The following is a 21,520-nucleotide window of genomic DNA, read 5'->3' as shown; positions in this document are numbered from 1 at the left end:
CACGAGATTGTCTCTGGGGAGAGCAAGAGAAGAAAGCGAAGCAGGCGGCTTAAGCAACACTCAATGTACTGCTTTCTCCTTTTCTCCCAGCTGATGGTCCCACTTCCCAGGGCCTCTGCCGGGACGTGGGGATGCAGGGGAGCAGCAGCTGTTCTGCTGGGCTGCTGGCAGGCCGGTGGCTCTAGCACAAATACCCCTTTCTTCTTCCTCGGAGGGAGCAGAAAGTTGCTGAGTGAAGCCTTGTTTCTCAGCCTCTCCATCCCCCAGTTATCAGAGGGAAGGCTCTGTGTGGCAGTCTGTCTCCTGTTCCTGGGCAGGGCTGGGCCAGAGGACACCACCAAGATAAATAACCCCAGCATATTAGGGCCCTCTTTTACTGCTTGTGGAGTTAGGCAACCTGGCAGTGCTAGCCCAGATTCCAAGGCCAGAGGCTGGCTTAAGCGGAAGGGGCAATTTGGGGAGTGGTCTTGCTCTGATGCCCCAGAGTCATTTGTTTTTGTGCCTCTAGTTAGTAGAATAGTTAGAGCCATAATTGCCAAATGTGTAAAACCGCACCCTTTGTGGGTCAAAGAGAGAGAGACGAGAGCAAGAGACAGACACAAAATGCATCTTTAATATACCTTAAAATATGTATATATGCATAATAATTGTCCTTTTTTCTTTTTTTTTCTAAAATCAGAACATGACAGCACATTGTCTCAGTCCACCCATCAAGTTCATCATCTGTGGATCACTGTCTTTATCATTAAAAAAGTACAACACCACCCCTAGTATTGCAGAGCAGCATTCTAAATATTCTGCTTGTATTAACTCATTTAATTCTCACAATACCCCTATGCAGTAGGCATTCCAGTATTATTATCACCGTTTTACAGATGGGGAAACTGAAGCACAGAAAGATTACTTTCCCAAGAACACACCGAGATAAACCCAAGTTTTTTGTTTGTTTATTTGTTTTTTGTTTTGTTTCTGTTTTTGTTTTTGCTTTGAGACGGAGTCTTGCTCTGTTGCCAGGCTGGAGTGCAGTGGCGCAATCTAGGCTCACTGCAACCTCCACCTCCTGGGTTAAAGTGATTCTCCTGCCTCAGCCTCCTGAGCAGCTGGGACTACAGGTGTGCGCCACCACACCCAGCTAATTTTTGTATTTTTAGAGATGGGGGTTTCACCATGTTGGCCAGGGCGGTCTCGATCTCTTGACCCTGTGATCTGCCTGCCTCGGCCTCCCAAAGTGCTGGGATTACAGGCATGCACCACTGCGCCCAGCTGTTTTTTTGTTTTTGTTTTTGTTTTTTACTGTAAGTTCTGGGATACATGTGCTGAACATGCAGGTTTGTTACATAGGTATACATGTACCATGGTGGTTTGCTGCAGCTATCAACCTGTCTCTGGGTGATAAACCCAAGATTTTAACCTGGGCAATCTGGCTCTAGAGTCTGTGCTCCTAACTATTATGCTATGCAATTTGTACTTATTTATAAATCACACACATATACTACTATAATAACATTAATATATACCTCATGAAACACAAACATATACGGACTTTTTAAAAGGCAATGTTAAAAATAAATATAAATATAATTTCTGATATTTTCTTCCTTGACTCCAATAGATTGTCTTGTAATCCCCCATTTTAGAGAGCACCGTTTGAGAATTTGGAGCCCTGTGGAAAGAGCCTGACCACGACAGGCTCAGGGAACATGAGCTGTACCACTTCACCATTAATACAGTGAGCTTCCGATACTTTCTAGCACCATGCTTCCTTTTTAACACAAACAAATTTTGCGGATGCTCATATAAGAGTTGTACCTTTAGGCCGGGTGCGGTGGCTCGCGCCTGAAATCCCAGCACTTTGGGAGGCCGAGGCGGGCGGATCACCTGAGGTCAAGAGTTTTAGAGCAGCCTGGCTAACATGGTGAAACCCCATCTCTACTAAAAATACAAGAATTAGCTCGGGATGGTGGTGTGCACCTGTAATCCCAGCTACTCGGGAGGCTGAGGCAGGAGAATCACTTGAACCCGGGTAGTGGAGGTTACAGTGAGCCAAGATCGTGCCATTGCACTCCATCCCAGGCAACAAGAGTGAGATTCCATCTCAAAAAAAAAAGAGAAAAAAAAAGAGTTGTACCTTTCGTATCTGTTGATTGAGAAAAGACACTATAATTGAAGCTATTGAGTAACATGTGCTTTTAAATGACTTGATTAATTACAGCAGCACCTACATAATGTAAAAAGTGGCCCACACTTATGCAAGTCACATTAATTTTTCAGTCTACATAGAATACTCAGTATATATATGGATTTGCTTGCTTCTTCTGGGCCTCCGGTGTGCATAACCTTTGTAGATGCTGAAATTTGTTAGTGTGGTGGAAAGATTTTGAGTTCACAAGCCAGTCAGAAATGAGTTTGAATTCTAGTCCCACATATGCAACCTGAAATAAACAATGAATTTTTTCCCTGCCTGAGTTTCCTTGTTTGTAAAAGGAGGATAATACATCCTTGCTTGTTTGTTGTAAGCACAGCTATATATAAAAAGTCTCAGATATATATTGACACAACAAATGGTAGCCATTATTCTCAGAAGCAGATTGACTCTGAAGCTAGCAAAGCTTACAGCATTTGGCAGGGGCTCTTCCCAAGACTTCAGGAAGGCCCTGGCAATTTTGTGATTTGTAATCTTGTACTCTTTTCCTTAAAGAGGGCCCCTAAAATTATATACCTTTCAGCTTCTCATTGGGTCCGCCGAATTACTGCTGCGCTATCCTTCCACTTAAAAGGAATATCTGAGAAATGAGGTACTATAATGACAGGTAAAGTGCCCCACCCCTCTGATTAGAGCCAATGATGGGAGTACATGTGAATTGCTGAGGCAGGTTCAGAGCCAGTTCCCAGAAAAAGGGTTTAAACAGCTACCCTCCAAGGAGAGGTGAAAGTGATCGCGCTAAGTATTCAGCCTCATGGGGGTGGGGGTGTGGAGAGAGGGGCACTGAGAGGGAGCTGGGATGCTTCCTGACTCCCCTAGGCTCTGCGTAGCAACCATGTCAGCAGGGGTGCGCTTCTCATCTGCCCTAGTCAGACTCAGAATTAAAATCTGTTAGTTGGGCTCTGAATAATGTCCTAAATTGGTGGTTCTCAACTCTGGCTGCACAGAAGAAAAATCTGGGGAGTTCTGAAAAAATACAACCCCGGAGATTCTGACTGACTTGGCCCAGTGAACTGGTATTTTTATGCACTCCCCAGGAGGTGTCAATGTACAGTCAGGTTGGAGAACCACTGCCCAAACTAGTACGTGCAGTTTCAGTAGGACAGACAGTGGAGTCAAGGCTAGTGCCCAGCAGTGGGAGAGACAGCAGCAAATGGCACAAACCTTTCTTAGGACTCCTGTGGGGCAGGCACTGTGCTTGGAACAAAGATGCCTAAGAGCTCTGACTGTTGCTGGCACACAAGGAATTTACAGTCTAATCAAGGGGTACCGGCTGCCATGATTCTTACAAGAGGGACCCTGAGCTCAGCTAGGATGTGTCAAGGAAGGCTTCCTGGAGTGACCTGAGTCATACAGGATAAAGTAATTATCCAGATGAAGAAAGGAAAAGTGGGGTTTAGGGATATGAATTATGGTATTGCATTGGGTGTATTGACTGGGCTGGGGCTGTGGGAATGATATGAAATTCCAGATGAGTAGAACAAAAAAACAGTGAGGCAATGAACATTCATCAGCTAAGGTAAAGGAGTAAAGAGACATTGGACCACTGGGCAAGCTAAAGGAGCAGCTGGATTGGCTGGAAATGTGCCAGAGGAGCAGCCCTGGGAGCAGAGGGTGACGGCGCAGCTCTCGGGTGACTAGTGAGAACCACAAGTCCATCCAGCCCACATGAAGCGCCTCTGCAGCCCAAGCTGGAGAAGGAGGGACCACAGGGCTCTGGACAGACCTAGCCAAAGAGAATGAGAGAGTGGGAAGGGGGACCAGTTTCACTGGGATTGATTGCCTTTGGGGTCACATGAAAGGTCCATGAACTTTCCTTCTCAGGCACAGCTCTGGAAGGGCTGTTTGACAAATAGTGAGATTTCAGGCCATTCTGAAACTTAGCCCATCTCCACTGGCCTGGCACTGCTCTTTCCAAAACTACCTCATTTAGGAGCTCAACAATTTGTGTTTACTCTCAATAATATGTTTTGTTTATAAGTTTTTTCTTCTTTTTTTTAACGTTTTGCACATCCATCTTGTCTATGATACTGTCCCGCATGCTTCCATAATCAGAAATTTGTTTCCCTTCTTCCACTGGGAACATGTTTTCCTGTTTGTGTTTCTACAGCATTTAACCAGTTGGTTCTAGTTTATATTTAACACTCTGACTCATGATAATAACTGTTTACTATGTTCCTGGCATTATGCTAAGTGCTTTATATACAATATCTGAGTTATTCTGCAAAATTACCCTCAAGATACGTATTATGGGTCCCATTTTACCACTAAGGAAAGGGAGAGAGAAATTTTAAGGAACTTGCCAAAGACTGTCTGATTCCAAAATACTGCTCTTAATTGCGCACTCTCTCTATCTATCTATATACACACATACACATATATGTATAAATATATATGTAAATGCTTCTTTACACCAATAGCATTTTGTCGTGATTCTTTTCCTTACTGTACTCCTTCTGTTTTGTCATATATTAAACTCTTAGTGTTTGAATTAATGTGTTAAATCTCTGTTTATTTCGGGTTCAGTAACTTACTCTATTTTTAACTTAATGCTCCATTGCTTTTATAATGATCACTTTGTAACATATATTAAAATTCAGTACAGCCAAAAATATACAGTAGGGCGGGTCAATAATCATTACATCCTCTAAAATAAGTATTCTTTGGCATTCTTGTTATTATCCAGCTGAATTGCCCTCCTATTTTGTTAGATACTTGAAGTTAACCTGCCGAGGCTTTAATTGGTAAATCTACATGTTAACCTAGGAAATACTATTTTATTTACTTTTCTAATCAGATATGGAGCTTGATTTATTAACAACGTCCTCTGTAATTTCTCTGAAAAAACCTTACTGTAAGTTAAATCAACCCCATGTGTTTAATCTGTTTTGGTTGTACTAGCAAAAATAAAATTTATTTTTTGTATTTCCTTATTAGATATCAGTTTAATATTGGCATATATACATACAACAGTATACGTACATACAACATATAGTAGATATACACACATACACACATGTACGTACATACAAATGTTTTACAGGTATTAGGGTTAGTCCTGCAACTGAACTCATTACTTTCAGTAATTTTCAGTTGATTTCCTTAGATTTCTAGGTTTGTAGTCATGTCATCTGCAAAACAGATTATTCCTTCTCTGGGAGTAAAGGATATATTGTCATATAAGCAAAATGGGTTTGAACAAGGCAGACCAGGCAATCTGCCTTTCTGGTGCATGACTGAAGTAAATCCCATAGGACAAAAAATAATCCCGAAATTACTAACACCTGATTTTTAGAATTTCATCAAGAAGAGAATGAGAATTATAGCAAATACCTTATTAAAATCTCTTTGGATGGCCAGGTGCGGTGGCTCACACCTGTAATCCTAGCACTTTGGGAGGCTGAGGCGGGCAGATCACTTGAGGTCAGGAGTTTGAGACCACACTGGCCAACGTAGCGAAACCCCATCTCTACTAAAAATACAAAAATTAGCCAGGTGTAGTGGCATGCGCCTGTAATCCCAGCTACTCAGAAGCCTGAGGCAGGAGAATCACTTGAACTCCAGAGGCAGAGGTTGCGGTGAGCCGAGATCGTGCCACTGCACTCCAGCCTGGGCAACAGAGCAAGACTCCATCTCAAAAAAAAAAATCTCTTTGGATAATTATTATATGTATACATATATTTGTTTTTCCTGTCAGTGTGATATGTTATGTTATCCTTTCTTCTGTGTACCAGTTTTGTGTCTTTAGAATAAAGTATAATGTACTCCAAATAAACCTTGCTACAAGTTAAATCAACTTGTGTTTAATAATTTTTCTCTTTTTCTATCAAGTTGAAATCTTAATATTAATGTTCATAAATAAGACTTGTTTCTCCACATCCTCTCCAGCACCTGTTGTTTCCTGTTTTTTTAATGATGGCCATTCTAACTGGTGTGAGATGGTATCTCACTGTGGTTTTGATTTGCATTTCTCTGATGGCCAGTGATGATGAGCATTTCTTCATGTGTTTTTTGGCTGCATAAATGTCTTCTTTTGAGAAGTGTCTGTTCATGTCCTTTGCCCACCTTTTGATGGGGTTGTTTGTTTTTTTCTTGTAAATTTGTTTGAGTTCATTGTAGATTCTGGATATTAGCCCTTTGTCAGATGAGTAGGTTGCAAAAATTTTCTCCCATTCTGTAGGTTGCCTGTTCACTCTGATGGTAGTTTCTTTTGCTGTGCAGAAGCTCTTTAGTTTAATGAGATCCCATTTGTCAATTTTGGCTTTTGTTGCCATTGCTTTTGGTGTTTTAGACATGAAGTCCTTGCCCACGCCTATGTCCTGAATGGTATTGCCTAGGTTTTCTTGTAGGATTTTAATGGTTTTAGGTCTAACATTTAAGTCTTTAATCCATTTTGAATTAATTTTTGTATAAGGTGTAAGGAAGGGATCCAGTTTCAGCTTTCTACATATGGCTAGCCAGTTTTCCCAGCACCATTTATTAAATAGGGAATCCTTTCCCCATTTCTTGTTTTTGTCAGGTTTGTCAAAGATCAGATAGTTGTAGATATGCGGCATCATTTCTGAGGGCTCTGTTCTGTTCCATTGATCTATATCTCTGTTGTGGTACCAGTACCATGCTGTTTTGGTTACTGTAGCCTTGTAGTATAGTTTGAAGTCAGGTAGCGTGATGCCTCCAGCTTTGTTCTTTTGGCTTAGGATTGACTTGGCGATGTGGGCTCTTTTTTGGTTCCATATGAACTTTAAAGTAGTTTTTTCCAATTCTGTGAAGAAAGACAGGTGCTGGAGAGGATGTGGAGAAATAGGAACACTTTTACACTGTTGGTGGGACTGTAAACTAGTTCAACCATTGTGGAAGTCAGTGTGGCGATTCCTCAGGGATCTAGAACTAGAAATACCATTTGACCCAGCCATCCCATTACTGGGTATATACCCAAAGGACTATAAATCATGCTGCTATAAAGACACATGCACACGTATGTTTATTGCGGCACTATTCACAATAGCAAAGAGTTGGAACCAACCCAAATGTCCAACAACGATAGACTGGATTAAGAAAATGTGGCACATATACACCGTGGAATACTATGCAGCCATAAAAAATGATGAGTTCGTGTCCTTTGTAGGGACATGGATGAAACTGGAAAACATCATTCTCAGTAAACTATCGCAAGGACAAAATACCAAACACCGCATGTTCTCACTCATAGGTGGGAATTGAACAATGAGAACTCATGGACACAGGAAGGGGAACATCACATTCCAGGGACTGTTGTGGGGTGGGGGGAGGGGGGAGGGACAGCATTAGGAGATATACCTAATGCTAAATGACGAGTTAATGGGTGCAGGAAATCAACATGGCACATGGATACATATGTAACAAACCTGCACATTGTGCACATGTACCCTAAAACCTAAAGTATAATTAAAAAAAAATAAATAAATAATAAGACTTGATTTCAGTTTCCTATTCAGATTTTGAAATGAATCATTTTCTTTTCACAAAACAAGCTGGGTAACATACAACACACATGAGCACTCACATACATTTAAAGTTTGTATAACAGGAATTTTTTTTTGTTCTTTGAAAGTTTACAAAATTTTTGTAAACCCATAAGGACCAGGCATCTTTTGGGGTGTAATTTCTTGTATTTCTTTTCTGGTTATTTCATCTGTCACAGTGCTTTATATTTTTATCAGCAAGTACACATTTGGGTATCAAAATTTACTTATATATACATATATAGAAATAATATTCTTTTAAATGCCAAGTCTACTTTGTGTTATTCGCATCTTGTTAACATGTATTCTTTCTTCTTGTTTTGATGGAGACAATAGTCTTTTGTAGAAAAATTACTTTTTGCTGTTTTGATATACTAGTCTGGTTTTGTTCCTCATTTTATTTACATATAATCTTGTTTTATTTTTCCTACTTTAGACTAACCACTTTCATCCCACTAAATATTTTAAGTGGAATTTTAGTTCAACATGTTTACCATTTTTTTTAATTAATAAAAGTATTGGTCGGGTGTGGTGGCTCACGCCTATAATCCCAGCACTTTGGGAGGCCAAGGCAGGTGGATCACGAGGTCAGGAGATCAAGACCATCCTGGCTAACACGGTGAAATCCCGTCTCTACTAAGAATACAAAAATTAGCTGGGCATGGTGGCGGACACCTGTAATCCCAGTTACTCGGGAGGCTGAGGCAGGAGAATCGCTTGAACCAGGGAATTGGAGGTTGCAGAGAGCTGAGATCTCACCACTGCACTCCAGTCTGGCGACAGAGCAAGACTCCATCTCAAAAAAATAATAATAATAAAATAAATAAAACAATTTTTTAAAAAAGTATTTAGGATGATCTTTTAACACAATAAGTATACAATAATGCAATGGTTAAAGGTTTGGGCACCAGGGTCAGGCTGCTTGGGTTCAAATCCCAGCTTCAGGCCTTACTAGCTATGCTGCCTTGGACAAGTTCCTTAACCTCTCTGTGCCTCCAGCATCCTCATGTGTGAAGTAAGGGTAGTTACCAGGATCTGCCTCATAGATTATTTTTATAAAAATTATGTGAGATAAAGTGAGCTTTTAACATAGCACTTGGCACATAGTAGGCTGTTAACAAATGTTAGTGTATTAGTTGTCATTGTTATTACTATTAATTAGAAAATAAGAATTATCTGTAGGAGGACTCAGAAGAAAGGGGCATTTCTAGTGAGCAGCAGGATGAAAGAGAAGCCTTGGCTTTGGCGGTTGGTCTCTGAGTGAGGGGCGCAAAAGGGTCTGTGATCCCCAAGCTGATACTGTGGGTTTACACCTGGAAAAGCATGGAAACTGCTTACAAAGACCAGCTCTTGGTCAACTATAATACAGGCGGTGTTCCAGGTAATTACAGCTTCTGCTGTTTCTGCTGTTCTCTTCACCTCTACCTTGTCCCTTACTAGCCTCTCAGCTCCATCGCCAGTCACCCTTTCCCCCCATTTCAAACCCAAATGAATTTCCACTAAGGTAATACATGATTCATAAGATAGCACTTCTATTTTATTTGAATGTAGCATTTGATGCAGTTTTAAGACAAATTTAACTTTCATGCAGATTTTTATGGCATAGTAAAATGAAGTGTTAGATTGTAGTTTTGTTTTATTTTGTTTTGGAAGATGGTTGATTGGGTAGGGGTCTTTCTAGTGTATCCACATATGTACCTTCTTACCCATCAACCTAGTCCTATCTCAATATCAAAACCAGAAAGTTTGCAGGCCAGGCATGGTGGCTTATACCTGCAATCCCAGCACTTTGGGAGGCCGAGGCAGGAGGACTGCTTGAGTCCAGGAGTTTGAAACTAGCCTGGGCAACATAGTTAGACGCTGTCTCCACAAAAAAATTACAAAATTGACCAGGTGTGGTAGCTCTCACCTGTGGTCCCAGCTGCTTGGGGAGGCTGAGGTGGGAGGATCACTTGAGTCCAGGAGGTTGAGGCTACAGTGAGGTGTGATCGTGCCACTGTACTCAGCCTCGGCAACAGAAAGGAAGTTAAAAAGAGTGGAGTGGAAAGGAGTCTCTAAATGAATAACTGTAAAAAAGAAAGGTAGGGGTGGTATGAGAAAACAAAATTTTAGGCACTATTCCCGGCCATGCGTACCTCAGGTCCCAGTCCTTCCTACCTCCTCTGTGAGGAAGAAGTTTCTGGGCCGGTCACAGTGGTTCACCCCTGTAATCCCAGCATTTTGGGAGGCCGAGGAGGGCAGATCACCCGAGGTCAGGAGTTCAAGACCAGTCTGGCCAACATGGTGAAACCCCATCTCTACTAAAAATACAAAAAATCAGCTGGTCGTGGTGGCAGGCACCTGTAATGCCAGCTACTTGGGAGGCTGAGGCAGGAGAATCGCTTGAACCTGGGAGGTGGAGGTTGCAGTGAGCTGAGATCTCACATTTCACTCCAGCCTGGGGACAGCAAGAATCTGCCTTGAGGAAAAATAAAAAAGAAAGAAGAAGTTTCTAATCTGAGTGGTCAGAGCCCAACACATCGACTAGGCTATGTGGCAGATGGTGTTTTCCAAAAACATCTCATGTCTCATGCTGTTCTTATGATGTGATGCTAGCACGTCTCTGTTGTGAGGTGGGGTCTCCCTCCAAACCTAGGCAGACCTTACTTACTGTCTCAACTAATCGAATGTAGTCATGCTGCCTGACTTTTATTTATTTATTTTTTTTGAGAGGGAGTTTCGCTGTTGTCGCCCAGGCTGGAGTGCAATGGCGCGCTCTCGGCTCACTGCAACTTCCGCCTCCCAGGTTCAAGCAATTCTGCCTCCTGAGTAGCTGGGATTACAGGCATGCACCTCCACACTTGGCTAATTTTTTGTATTTTTAATAGAGACAGGGTTTCTCTATGTTGGTCAGGCTGGTCTCAAACTCCTGATCTCAGGTGATCCGCCCACCTCGGCCTCCCAAAGTGCTGGGATTAGAGGCATGAGCAACCGCGCCTGGACTGTCATGCTGCCTGACTTTTGAGGCTGGGTCCTGAAAGTCAGTATGACTTCCACTTGGCTCTCTCTCAGGACCCTTCCTGTGTTCTGAGGAAGCCACACAGAGGGCCCATGTGTTAGTGTGCTAAGCAACAGCCAACCACCAGACGTGTGAGTGACTGCTTCCTCAGGCAGATCCAGTTCCCAGCCTCTGAGTCTTCCAGCTGAGACTCCAGACATGGTGGGACAGAGAAAAGCCATCTTTGCTCTGCCTTGTGTGCATTCCTAACCCACAGAAACTGCAAGAGATAATAAATGATTATTGTTGTAAGCCATTGAGTTTTAGAGTGATTTGTTATGCAGCGCTAGGGAAATAACACATTTACCAAAAGATGCATTTACTAAAGGGTGTGAACCTATATGCTTCCCTTTTATGGATTTGGTTTTTGTTTTTGAGACAGGATCTTGCTCTGTCACCCAGGCTGAGCGCAGCAGTGCGACGCGATCTCAGCTCACTGCAGCCTTGACCTCCTGGGCTCAAGCGATCCTCCCACCTCAGCCTCCTGAGTAGGTGGGGCCACCAGCATGCACCTCACGTCTAGCTGTTTAAAAACATTTTTTTTTAGAGATGGGATCTCACTATGTTGCCCAGGCTGGTCTCAAACTCTTGGACTCAAGCAATACTCCAGCCTCAGCCTCCCAAAGTGCTGGGGTTACAGTCATGAGCTACTGCGCTTGGCCCTATATGCTTCTTTCTTGTGCTTCCTATATCATTTCTAGGTGGATCAGGCCTAGCTCATTTCTTCTCTTATCTACTTTCCCCCTAACATTCATTTAGGTGAGCAAATAAGCCAAGGCCTGCTATGCAATCCTGGCCACACAGTTCCCCTGTTTCTTAGACCTCCTCCTCTTTGCATACGGTCAGAGAGCAGGAAGATCCCAAGAGGTAGGAGGCCCCTACTTCTCTCACCAGTGAGCTCTACATTGGGGTATGGGTGCTCGGACCTTCTTAATAAAGAAGTACCTGTTTCTTCCAGGCGTGGTGGCTCATGCCTGTAATCCCAGCATTTTGGGAGGCCAAGGTGGGTGGATCACCTGAAGTCAGGAGTTCGAGACCAGGCTGGCCAACATGGTGAGACCCCGTCTCTACTAAAAAAAAAAAAAAAAAAAAAAAATTAGCTGGGCGTGGTGGCGCATGCCTGTAATCCCAGCTACTTGGGAGGTTGAGGCAGGAGAATCACTTGAACCCTGGAGGCAGAGGTTGCAGTGAGCCAAGATTGTGCCACTTCACTCCAGCCTGGGACAGAGTGAGACTCCATCTCAAAAAAAAAAAAAAAAAAAAGTACCTGTTTCACAATCTACAATCATTTATTATGCTTAGCTTCCTGGGGGTCTAATGGGAAGGGGAGAGGGGTGTGGCAAGCAGGGCTAGGGTGTTGCTGGGTCCTTGCCTATAATAGCACAGGCTCAAAATATCACCCTAATGACCAACAATGGGCAGGGAGTGAAAAGGAGTCATCAAGATTTAAAATGTGTACAAGCATCAGCCAATTTCCCTTCATACCACTAAGGGAGAAAGCAGAGCAGTGTGGCTTTGGAATCACTAAATATGGACTCTTTCATTCTCCACCAGGAATAGATTGTGGGACGAGTGGTTTTATGACCTTGAGCAGGTAACCTTATCACCTTTCTGTAATTCCACTTTCCTGAATAATAAAGGGGACATTTTACTTAACCAGTTGTGTTACTCTATGAATCCACAAATCTCTCCGTCAGTTTCACAGCTATTTACACCTTGAGCTTCAGGAAGGAACATACGCTTTTGGATACCCACAGGAGATGTGAGGAGGGCGGGGAGTCCCCAGCCCTGTGCCTCCTGGAAATCACAACAGCTGTCGCTGGGGCTCAGCAATCTCCCACCAGGAAGCAGAGATGAAACTCTCCCGACAGCAGCTGCCTGGGGGAAGCCAGCTGCAAGGGAGGGAGAAGAAGCCTTGGTTCCGCCCTCATTTCACCCCAGGTGAACTAGCTTTGTTCTGAACTAGGGTAACAATAGTGCATCCAAATCCTACACAGGTATACACCCAGGCCGAGTAGGTGTGAGTAGCAGAGAAAGAGAGCAAGCCTTATCCTTGTGCTTTTGAAGCCAGGGCAGGAAAGGGGTTCATTTTCCAGATAGCTATGTAAAGAACCTAGCACCACTGACATCATTGACATTACGGTTGAAGCTAATTGCTTTGACGGTCATTTGTACCTGAGTATCAGGAAAAGGGAGAGGGACTTTTGGAGGAAGCTTCTGGTTTTGTACTGGTTACATGTCATCTTCCTGCAACAATTTCATACTGACATTTAAAATAAGGTCGGGTGCGGTGGCTCACACCTGTAGTCCCAGCACTTTGGGAGACCGAGGTGGGCGGATCACCTAAGGTCAGGAGTTAGCGACCAGCCTGGCCAATATGGTGAAACCCCGTCTCTACTAAAATTATAAAAAAATTAGCCAGGCATGGTGACCCGCGCCTGTAATCCCAGCTACTCAGGAGGCTGAGGCAGGAGAATCGCTTGAATCCGGGAAGCTGAAGTCAAGATTGTGCCACTGTACTCCAGCCTGGGCAACAGAGCAAGACTCCATCTCAATATAAATAAATAAATAAATAAATAAATAAATAAATAAATAAATACATAAATACATAAATGTATTATATTTCTTTTCTGTTTTTTCTTTTTCTTTTTTTGAGATGGAGTTTCGCTCTTGTTGCCCAGGCTGGAGTGCAATGATGCGATCTCAGCTCACTGCAAACTCTGCCTCCCAGGTTCAAACTATTCTCCTGCCTCAGCCTCCTGAGTAGCTGGGATTACAGGCATTCGCCTCAGTCTCCCGAGTAGCTGGGATTACAGGTGTGCACCACCACACCTAGCTAATTTTGTATTTTTAGCAGAGATGGGGGTTTCTCCATGTTGGTCAGGCTGGTCTCGAACTCCCGACCTCAGGTGATCTGCCCGCCTTGGCCTCCCAAAGTGCTGGAATTACAGGCGTGAGCCACTGAGCCCAGCCCAAGAGTATCATATTTCTGATGTGCCCTACCACTCCCAGCCTCCTAGCCTCCACTGGACACACACATATGCACTATCCGAGGCATGTCAATCATAGGGCCTCCTTGCCCAGTCCCTTCTATGGGAAATTGTCCTCTCATAGCTCGTGCTAAAGAAGCAGTTTAGGTGGCCTTTGTTTACATCACATGATGTGCCTTCTCTTCCTTCAGCTGTGGATGACTGCTAAGATAACGGTTGAAACAAATTCTAACTCTCGGGAATTTAATCTGGAAGGGAAGAGGAAAATGCAGGTCATATCAAGAGCTGAATTAGAAAAGATTTATAATGGAAAAGAATAAGATGGAGTTGGGATTAGAGGAAGTCAAAGTAGAAGGAAACAGGCTGATACTATGTGTAAATAGAAGCTACAAGGTAGACAAAAGACAAAATAGGAAGAATAGAGGTGTTGGTGATATGGGATACCTACACATGGGTAACAGCAAAATCACATATTCTGGAGCATACCAGTGAAGCCGCATTAACTTCTGCTGCTGCCAGTTCAGGCTGCCTTGGATCCAGCCCCACTTCCTGGAGTCCTGGATGTACTGTGACTTCTGTTCTTGGAGTCTCCTATTGCACCATGTGCCTCCTGACATTAAACTTCTCACCACTTAAAGTACCCACAACCAAAAGACAGATCCACATACCCCTCGTGCACAGTAAGTTCTGAGAGTTCCAGCACGGCTGTTCCAGGATGACTCTTCTCTTTGAATAGAATGGCGAGGATATTCGCTGTGTGCTGGAGTCTCTCCTCCTTCATTGGAGATGATGGCCATTATTATATCACTATCAGAATGTCAGCTGCCACTTCTCAAGCACCTCTTTGGTGCCAGGAACTGTACTTGATATTTAACAAGCAGTATCTCATTTAATCACAACAACCTTCCTAAAACTGGTATTATTAGTCTCTTACGCAGCCAAAGAAACGCTGGCTCAGAGAGCATAATTAACTCGTCCAGGGATAACAGTTAGCATGTGGCAGAGGCAAGATTAGAACTCGGTGCTGTCTGACTCCAAAGCTCTTGTCCTTTTCATTCTGCTGTGACACTTCCCTAAGGAGTGCCACTCAAGGCAGCTTCTCTTGAAACTGAATTGAGCATCGCAGACAGCTGCATTTCACACATGTGTGGCTTTGATACCTCTAAGGAAGGCAGGCACTCTGCAATTCAACACAGTCCCTGCAGCTCCTGAATACAGGACCCTTCACCCAGGACCCTTCACTCCTTGATGTTATTTTCTTGGCACAGAGGCATTGGAGTTTGCAGCCTCTGTGAGCGAAGCAACCTGAATGTATAAGGGCAACTTCTTATGCAGTCTCTTCTTTCAGACTGCTTTGAACTGCATATTGACTATTTGCATGCTTCATATAAGTGACTCGCAGCCACTATGATCTCCACACATCCCAACTTCAACATTTTTTTCTTTCTCTCCAAATATGTTCCTCCATCCTTGTTCCCTAGTTAATGACTGGCATTGTCCTTGAAACTCCTCCCCTCCCCAGAAACAATTCCAAGCCTTATTGATTTTACCTTCCCAGGATGTCTACCATTCTTCTCCCCTCCTTCCTACCCCCATCATTCAACCCTCTTCGTCTCCCTCTTGGACTAGCAGTTGCCTTATCTCTGGTCTTGTTCCATTCAATGTATCCTCCTGGGTCTTTCCTGAGTCAGCATTCAAAATGCCCATTTGATCCCGTCACTCTGGGCTCAGCATTCCTCAGTGGGTCCTGTATTCGTCATTTATTGCGGCAGAACAAATTGCTCCACAACTGAACAAGTTAAAACAAGAAATATTTATGATCTTACAATTTCTGCGCGTCAGGAATATAGGTGCAGCTGCGCTGGCCAGGTCTCTTACAAGGCTGCAGTCGAGGTGTTGGCCAGGACTGTGGTTTCATCTCAGACTCTACTGGAAAGATTTGCTTCTAAGCTCACTCACATGGTTGTTGTCAGGGTTTGGCTCCTCACTGGCTGTTGGCCAGAGATGTCAGGTCCTTGTCATGTGGGCCTTTCCCTAGGGCCACCCACAATACGGCACCTGGCTTTCCCTAGAGTGAAGTCCCTGAGAAAGAGAGAGACCAACACAACAGAAGTCACTTTCCTTGTCAACTAACTTTGGAAACAACTCCCATCACTACTTCTAGGATTGTTAAGTCCAGTCCATACTCCAGGGGAGAGAATGAACACAAGGAAGTAGCGGGAGCCATCTTAGCGGTTGCCCATAGCAACTTCCCACTTCCTGGAGCAGTGGTTTTGCTCTGGTGTTGTGGGAATTACAAACAAAAGGGTTCCAGCCTTACCCCAGCAACATGCAACAGCCTCAGCTGGAGCAGCTGGACTTTACAGATGTTTCATTTATGATTTCTGATGAGTTTTTTAATTGAACAAAGTGTGCCCGGCTGAACGATATACAAAAACTATGGGTTTAGAGGACTCGGTCTAAACTCTACCAGGCTTTTCGTGATCTGGCCCCTGCCTACCAGTTGCGCCTCTTGTGTGACTGCTCCCACATGACTTTCAGGCAAGACAGATCCACACAGCAGCCTTTGCCTTTCTTGCCTTTCTTTCATTATACCCCACCCCAGCTTGTCTGCGTCACCAGTGCCGACGCATCTTTCCTGGGAAATGTTTTTAGATGGCTCCAGGCAGACCTGTTTCTCCCTCATTCTCTTACGGTGCTTTGTTTAAACCCCTTAATCAAAGCAGTTACCTTTTATATTCCTATGGTTGGTTTATGTCTTCCCCCGGAATTTTCTCTAGCATCCAGCCTAGGGCCTGGCACATAGAAGACACTCACTAGCTATTTGTGGAGTGGATGAATGAGCCCAGCATTGTGAACAAGATGCTCTCTGAGTGCACGGGGCCCTGGGTGTGCTTGGAGGGCTGACTGCAGCCTCGCATCTTCACAGTTTGCACATGGAACCTCAGCTGCCTCATTTATAATCCATGAGTCAGTCATTGTATTCCAGATTGTTCTCCACTGTCATTTCAGCCTCTAGCTGCTTCCTGAAATGAGATAAAGCTGAACTATTTTAATTGCTAGCCATCAAGAGAAGATATTTTTTAAAAAATGAAAATGGTAGAATGTGTATGTTATCCTACCATTAAAAGAAGCAAGAGTGTTGCTGTTTCAGAATGATGAGAGATCCATTGCTTCCCGAAGTAGGTGCGGACTGTCGAAGCGTAAAAAATGGGTTGTGTTGTGTGGAGCACAAAATCGACCTGATCCTACACCTATTAGTGTCACATCACATCACTCAAGAGAAGCTCTCTGCTTATTGGTCCCGATGAGCACGAACACTGAGAGCGTTTACCGAGGCCCACCAGGGGCCAGATCGTTGGGAGGTTAAAGACTGGCCTTTTTGCCTTCCCCTACTCTGGAGGTTCATTTTTCCACTAAACATTTTCATAGATAAATATACTTCTCCAGTTAATAAAACAAATTGGTACAAAACTGCTGTGTTCCTTTCAAAGAGCAGCTGAGGGAGATAATGGCAAATTTTAAAAATTCATATTAAGGTGATCCACAATCCACCACTTAAAAAATATAAGAAATGCAATTTTGGACTGGCTTAGCGTTGTGTGGCTTTCTATTTTGCCTTTGATGGTGGCACAATGATATGTTTTGTGGGAAAGCTGGCCTTCGTGATGCAATATCAAAAGGTTAGAGGGGGAACCATGAATATTTCTCCACTATGGGTCTGTCATTCATGCAATGTATAAAATACTGCTTTGGTCAGGAGTGGTGGTTCACGCCTGTAATCCCAGCACTTTGGGAGGCCAAGGTGGCGGAGCACGAGGTCAAGAGTTTGAGACCAGCCTGGCCAAAACAGAGAAACCCCGTCGCTACTAAAAATACAAAAATTAGACAGACATGGTGGCGGGTGCCTGTAATCCCAACTACTCAGGAGGCTGAGGTAGGAGAATCGTTTGAACCCAGGAGGCAGAGGTTGCAGTGAGCCACAATCGTGCCACTGCACTCCAGCCTGGGCAACAGAGCAAGACTCCGTCTCAAAAAATTAAATAAATAAATAAATAAATAAATAAATAAAATACCGCTTTGAATTTGTGGTTATTTCAGCCTGGGTCACCTATAGAGGTAAGATGTTCAGTAAGATTACAAGCTAGTTGTTTAAGTTAGGCTTCTTTTTAATTTCAAAGACTTCAAAGGAATCTCCTCATGCTTAGGGTCTAAGGTTTGCAAGACAGGAATTTGAAAAACAAATTCCATCCTATTTGTGAATTTTCAGTCATAAATCTTTCAATGAATCCATTCAAAACTATTTGTTGAGTATCTTCTGTGCACCCCTGCCTCACTACTTGAGGCACAAAGTGGTAGGTACAGAGTCCTGAAGTATGGAGGAGAAAGTGAATTAAGAAAAGGCTTCAAGAAGCATTTGAGCCAGAACTTGCAGGAAAGGCAGCATTCCACATGTGTAAAAAGGGGTGGCCAGGCAATTCAAGGCAAAAAGAACAGGATGAGAGAAGGCACCCAAGCAGGCAGGAGAGGATATTACATTTCCAGAAACAAGACAATAATCCAGGAAGTTTCCAGATACAGAGGCCTAGGGAAGAAGAGGTGGGGAAGTTGGGAGGGCTTTGTATATCCCACAAAGGACCTTCATTTTTTCAAGTAGGCAATTAGACGCATCAAAGGATTTTAAGCCCAGGTATAATGTGATCAGATTTATGTTTTAAGGAGATCTCAGCCTCATGAAGGAAGGATTGGAGCAAGGAGACTCTGTGGATATGGAGGCATTTGAAGGTGCTGGGAAGCGATGGACTCATATTTATTGAGCATCTGCAATGAGCTAGACACACGGTTTGGCTCTTCAAATATGTTACTGTATTTAATGTTCACAGCAAGTGTATGAGGTAGCAATTACAATTCTCATTTAAGAGATGAGGCTAAATAACTTGCTCCAAATCACCCAACTAGGAGGTGGTCAACCTAAGCTTTGATTCCACTCTGTCTGATTCCAACGCTGCTGCTCTTTTCTTTTCATTTGAGGGGATGATGAGGGTCTGAATTCTGCCGTCAGCAACACTGAAGAGGCATCCTCCCTCCCAACAGAAGACTCTTAATTTAGTTTCACCTCATTTGGAAGCTTCTCCATCCACTTCATCATTCTAATTGCTTTAATATGACAAATTGACCAATTACTAGCAGGTTATTTATAACCGTGGTGGAATTAGTTGCTTAGTACAATCAAGCAACCAAAAAGTAACTGAATTGTAATGACTCGATTTATCAAACTGTTCCAAATGGTTGGTGTGCATATATATAACTCATATTAGCGTTAGACCAATATATGCAATAGAACAGTGGGGGAATATTTGACTATTCACAAATGACAGCTGAACCAAAATAATTCTAATCCCTGCTCTATAGCCAAGTGGACAAGTCTTAACTTTGAACACTAAAAGATGTTCTGGAGAAAGTTCTGGGCTCTTTTTTGTTGATAGAGAAACTGAAGCCTAGAAAGCATAAGGGATTTGCCAAGGTCTCCCAGCCAGAAAATGACGGAGCTTAAACTTGAACTATTTGTATTGTTTTGATGCCATTTTCTTACCATGCCTGCTGCACCATGACATGGAGTCACTTAGCCTCTTGAATCCTCAATTATTTTGTCTACAACATGGAAGGATTGGTGGATGTATCAGTTAGCTTTTGCTGTGTAAGAAACCACCCAGAACCTAGCAGCCTAAAATAATGGCCATTTTATGGAGCTTATGATTCTGTGGTTGATCACGGTGGTTGTCCTGGTCTGGACTGGCTCAGCAGATCTCTGCTGGACTCTCATGCCTCTGTGACCAGCTGGTCGGTCTACATGATCTGCCATAGCCCCATTCATAGTTCTAGTGGTTGACAGACCATTGGCTGGGGATCGGCTGCTCGTCAACTGGAGCACCTCATTCTCCTTCACAAAGCATTTTATCCTTTAGCAGGCTTGCTTAGACTTGTACACATGGTGGTCTCAGGGTTCCAACACAGAAGGAATGGGCAAATCCCAATGAGAATGCTCTTAGCAAATCTTTACCATCCTCGCTACTCTTTCATTGGCTAAAGCAAGTCACATGGTGTAGCAGGCAGCTTCTGAAATGGCTCTCAGTGATTCCTGCCTTCTGGCATTTCTGCCCTCATATAATCTTCTCCTCTTGCATGGAGCTGGACCTAGCAACTTGCTTCTAATGAGTAGAATATGACAAAATTGATGGAATATCACTCCTGAGAGTAGGTTATAAATGATTGTGGTGCTCTCTCTGACTCTTCTTAAAGACATACTTGTTCTGATAAAGCAAGCTGCCACGTGTGAACTGTCCTATGGAGAGGTCCATGGAGATCCAAACAACCGGTGAAAAACAACAGTTCCCTAAGGAACTGAATCTTGCTAACATACAGTGAGTGAGCAAGCTTGGAAGCAGACCCTTCCCTGGTTGAAACTTTAGACGGCAAAGCAGCCTTGGCCCATATTTTCATTGCAGCTTTGTGAGAGACTTAGAAGCCGAGGACCTACTGAAGTTACATCTGGGTTCCTGACTCACAGAAACTGTGTGTTCTTTTAATTTGGGAGTGATTTGTTACAGAGCAATAGATAACTAATACATACAGCTAAGCTCAGAGTCAGTGTGGGAGGTGATTATCCAAGGGTACAGTTATAAGAAGAGTAATTATATGAATTATTTATACATACTTGCAAACAATTTACCAAAGATGAATCTTTTCCAGCCCTTTAGAACCTGAGATGAAATTATTTTCATTATTGCAACAATTATTTATTCTCTGCACTAAATATTGAAAACAAGATGGAATGGTTCCTGTCCTCAAAGAGCGTACAGTTTGTGTCGGGGAAGGGACACAGGGAAACATATTAATTGAAGAATTCTTTCTTTAAGTTTTGTTTACAACTGGGATAAGTGACCTGAATGGACAGCGTGTATAGCTCAGTCTGGACGAGTCAGAGAAAATGGCACTTAAGCTGAAGAGGTAGATGGGGGATTAAGAGCCAGGGACAGGGGAAAATTCCAGGCAGAGGGAGTAGTATTCTTTATTTTATTTTATTTTATTATTTTTTTTTGAGATGGAGCTTTACTCTGTCATCCAGGCAGTGCAGTGGTGCAATCTCTGTTCACTGCAACCTCTGCCTCCCAGGTTCAAGTGGTTCTCCTGCTTCAGCCTCCTGAGTAGCTGGGATTACAGGTGTGCGCCACCACACCCGGGTAATTTTTGTATTTTTAGTAGAGATGGGTTTTCGCCATATTGGCTGGTCTTGAAATCCTGACCTCAGGTGATCTGCCCGCCTCTGTCTCCCAAAGTGTTGGGATTACAGGCATGAACCACCGTGCCCGGCAGGGAGTAGCACTCCTTTTTTTTTTTTTTTTTTTTTGAGCTGGAGTCTCGCTCCGTGGCCCAGGGTGGAGTGCAGCAGTGCGATCTCAACTCACTGCAACCTCCACCTCCCAGGTTTAAGTGATTCTCCTGCCTCAGCCTCCTGAGTAGCTGGGATTACAGGCGCGCACCACCATGCCCGGCTAATTTTTGTATTTTTAGTAGAGATGGGGTTTCACCATGTTGGCCAGGCTGGTCTCGAACTCCCAACCTCAGGTGATCCATCCGCCTTGGCCTCCCAAAGTGTTGGGATTACAGGCATGAGCCGCTGCGCCTGGGTGGGAGTAGCATTCTTAAAGGGGAGCTGGAGAGGTGGTCAGCAGCTACTGGACAAGTTCATATTTATCATCAAATTGTGTGCTATTATGCAATAATTATG

At 43.5% G+C, this 21,520-nt stretch overlaps 1 non-coding gene across 1 annotated transcript; it reads right to left on the bottom strand.

The window, feature by feature from the left end:
- Positions 1 to 672: 672 nt before the first annotated feature.
- Positions 673 to 728, bottom strand: LOC115837412. The gene has a single exon (XR_004032456.1). It is a non-coding gene; the product is annotated as a small nucleolar RNA SNORD43 (small nucleolar RNA).
- Positions 729 to 21,520: the final 20,792 nt, after the last annotated feature.

Source organism: Nomascus leucogenys, chromosome 11 (assembly GCF_006542625.1).
Source record: "Nomascus leucogenys isolate Asia chromosome 11, Asia_NLE_v1, whole genome shotgun sequence".
NCBI lineage: Eukaryota > Metazoa > Chordata > Mammalia > Primates > Hylobatidae > Nomascus > Nomascus leucogenys.
This window is presented reverse-complemented; position numbering and strand designations above follow the sequence as displayed.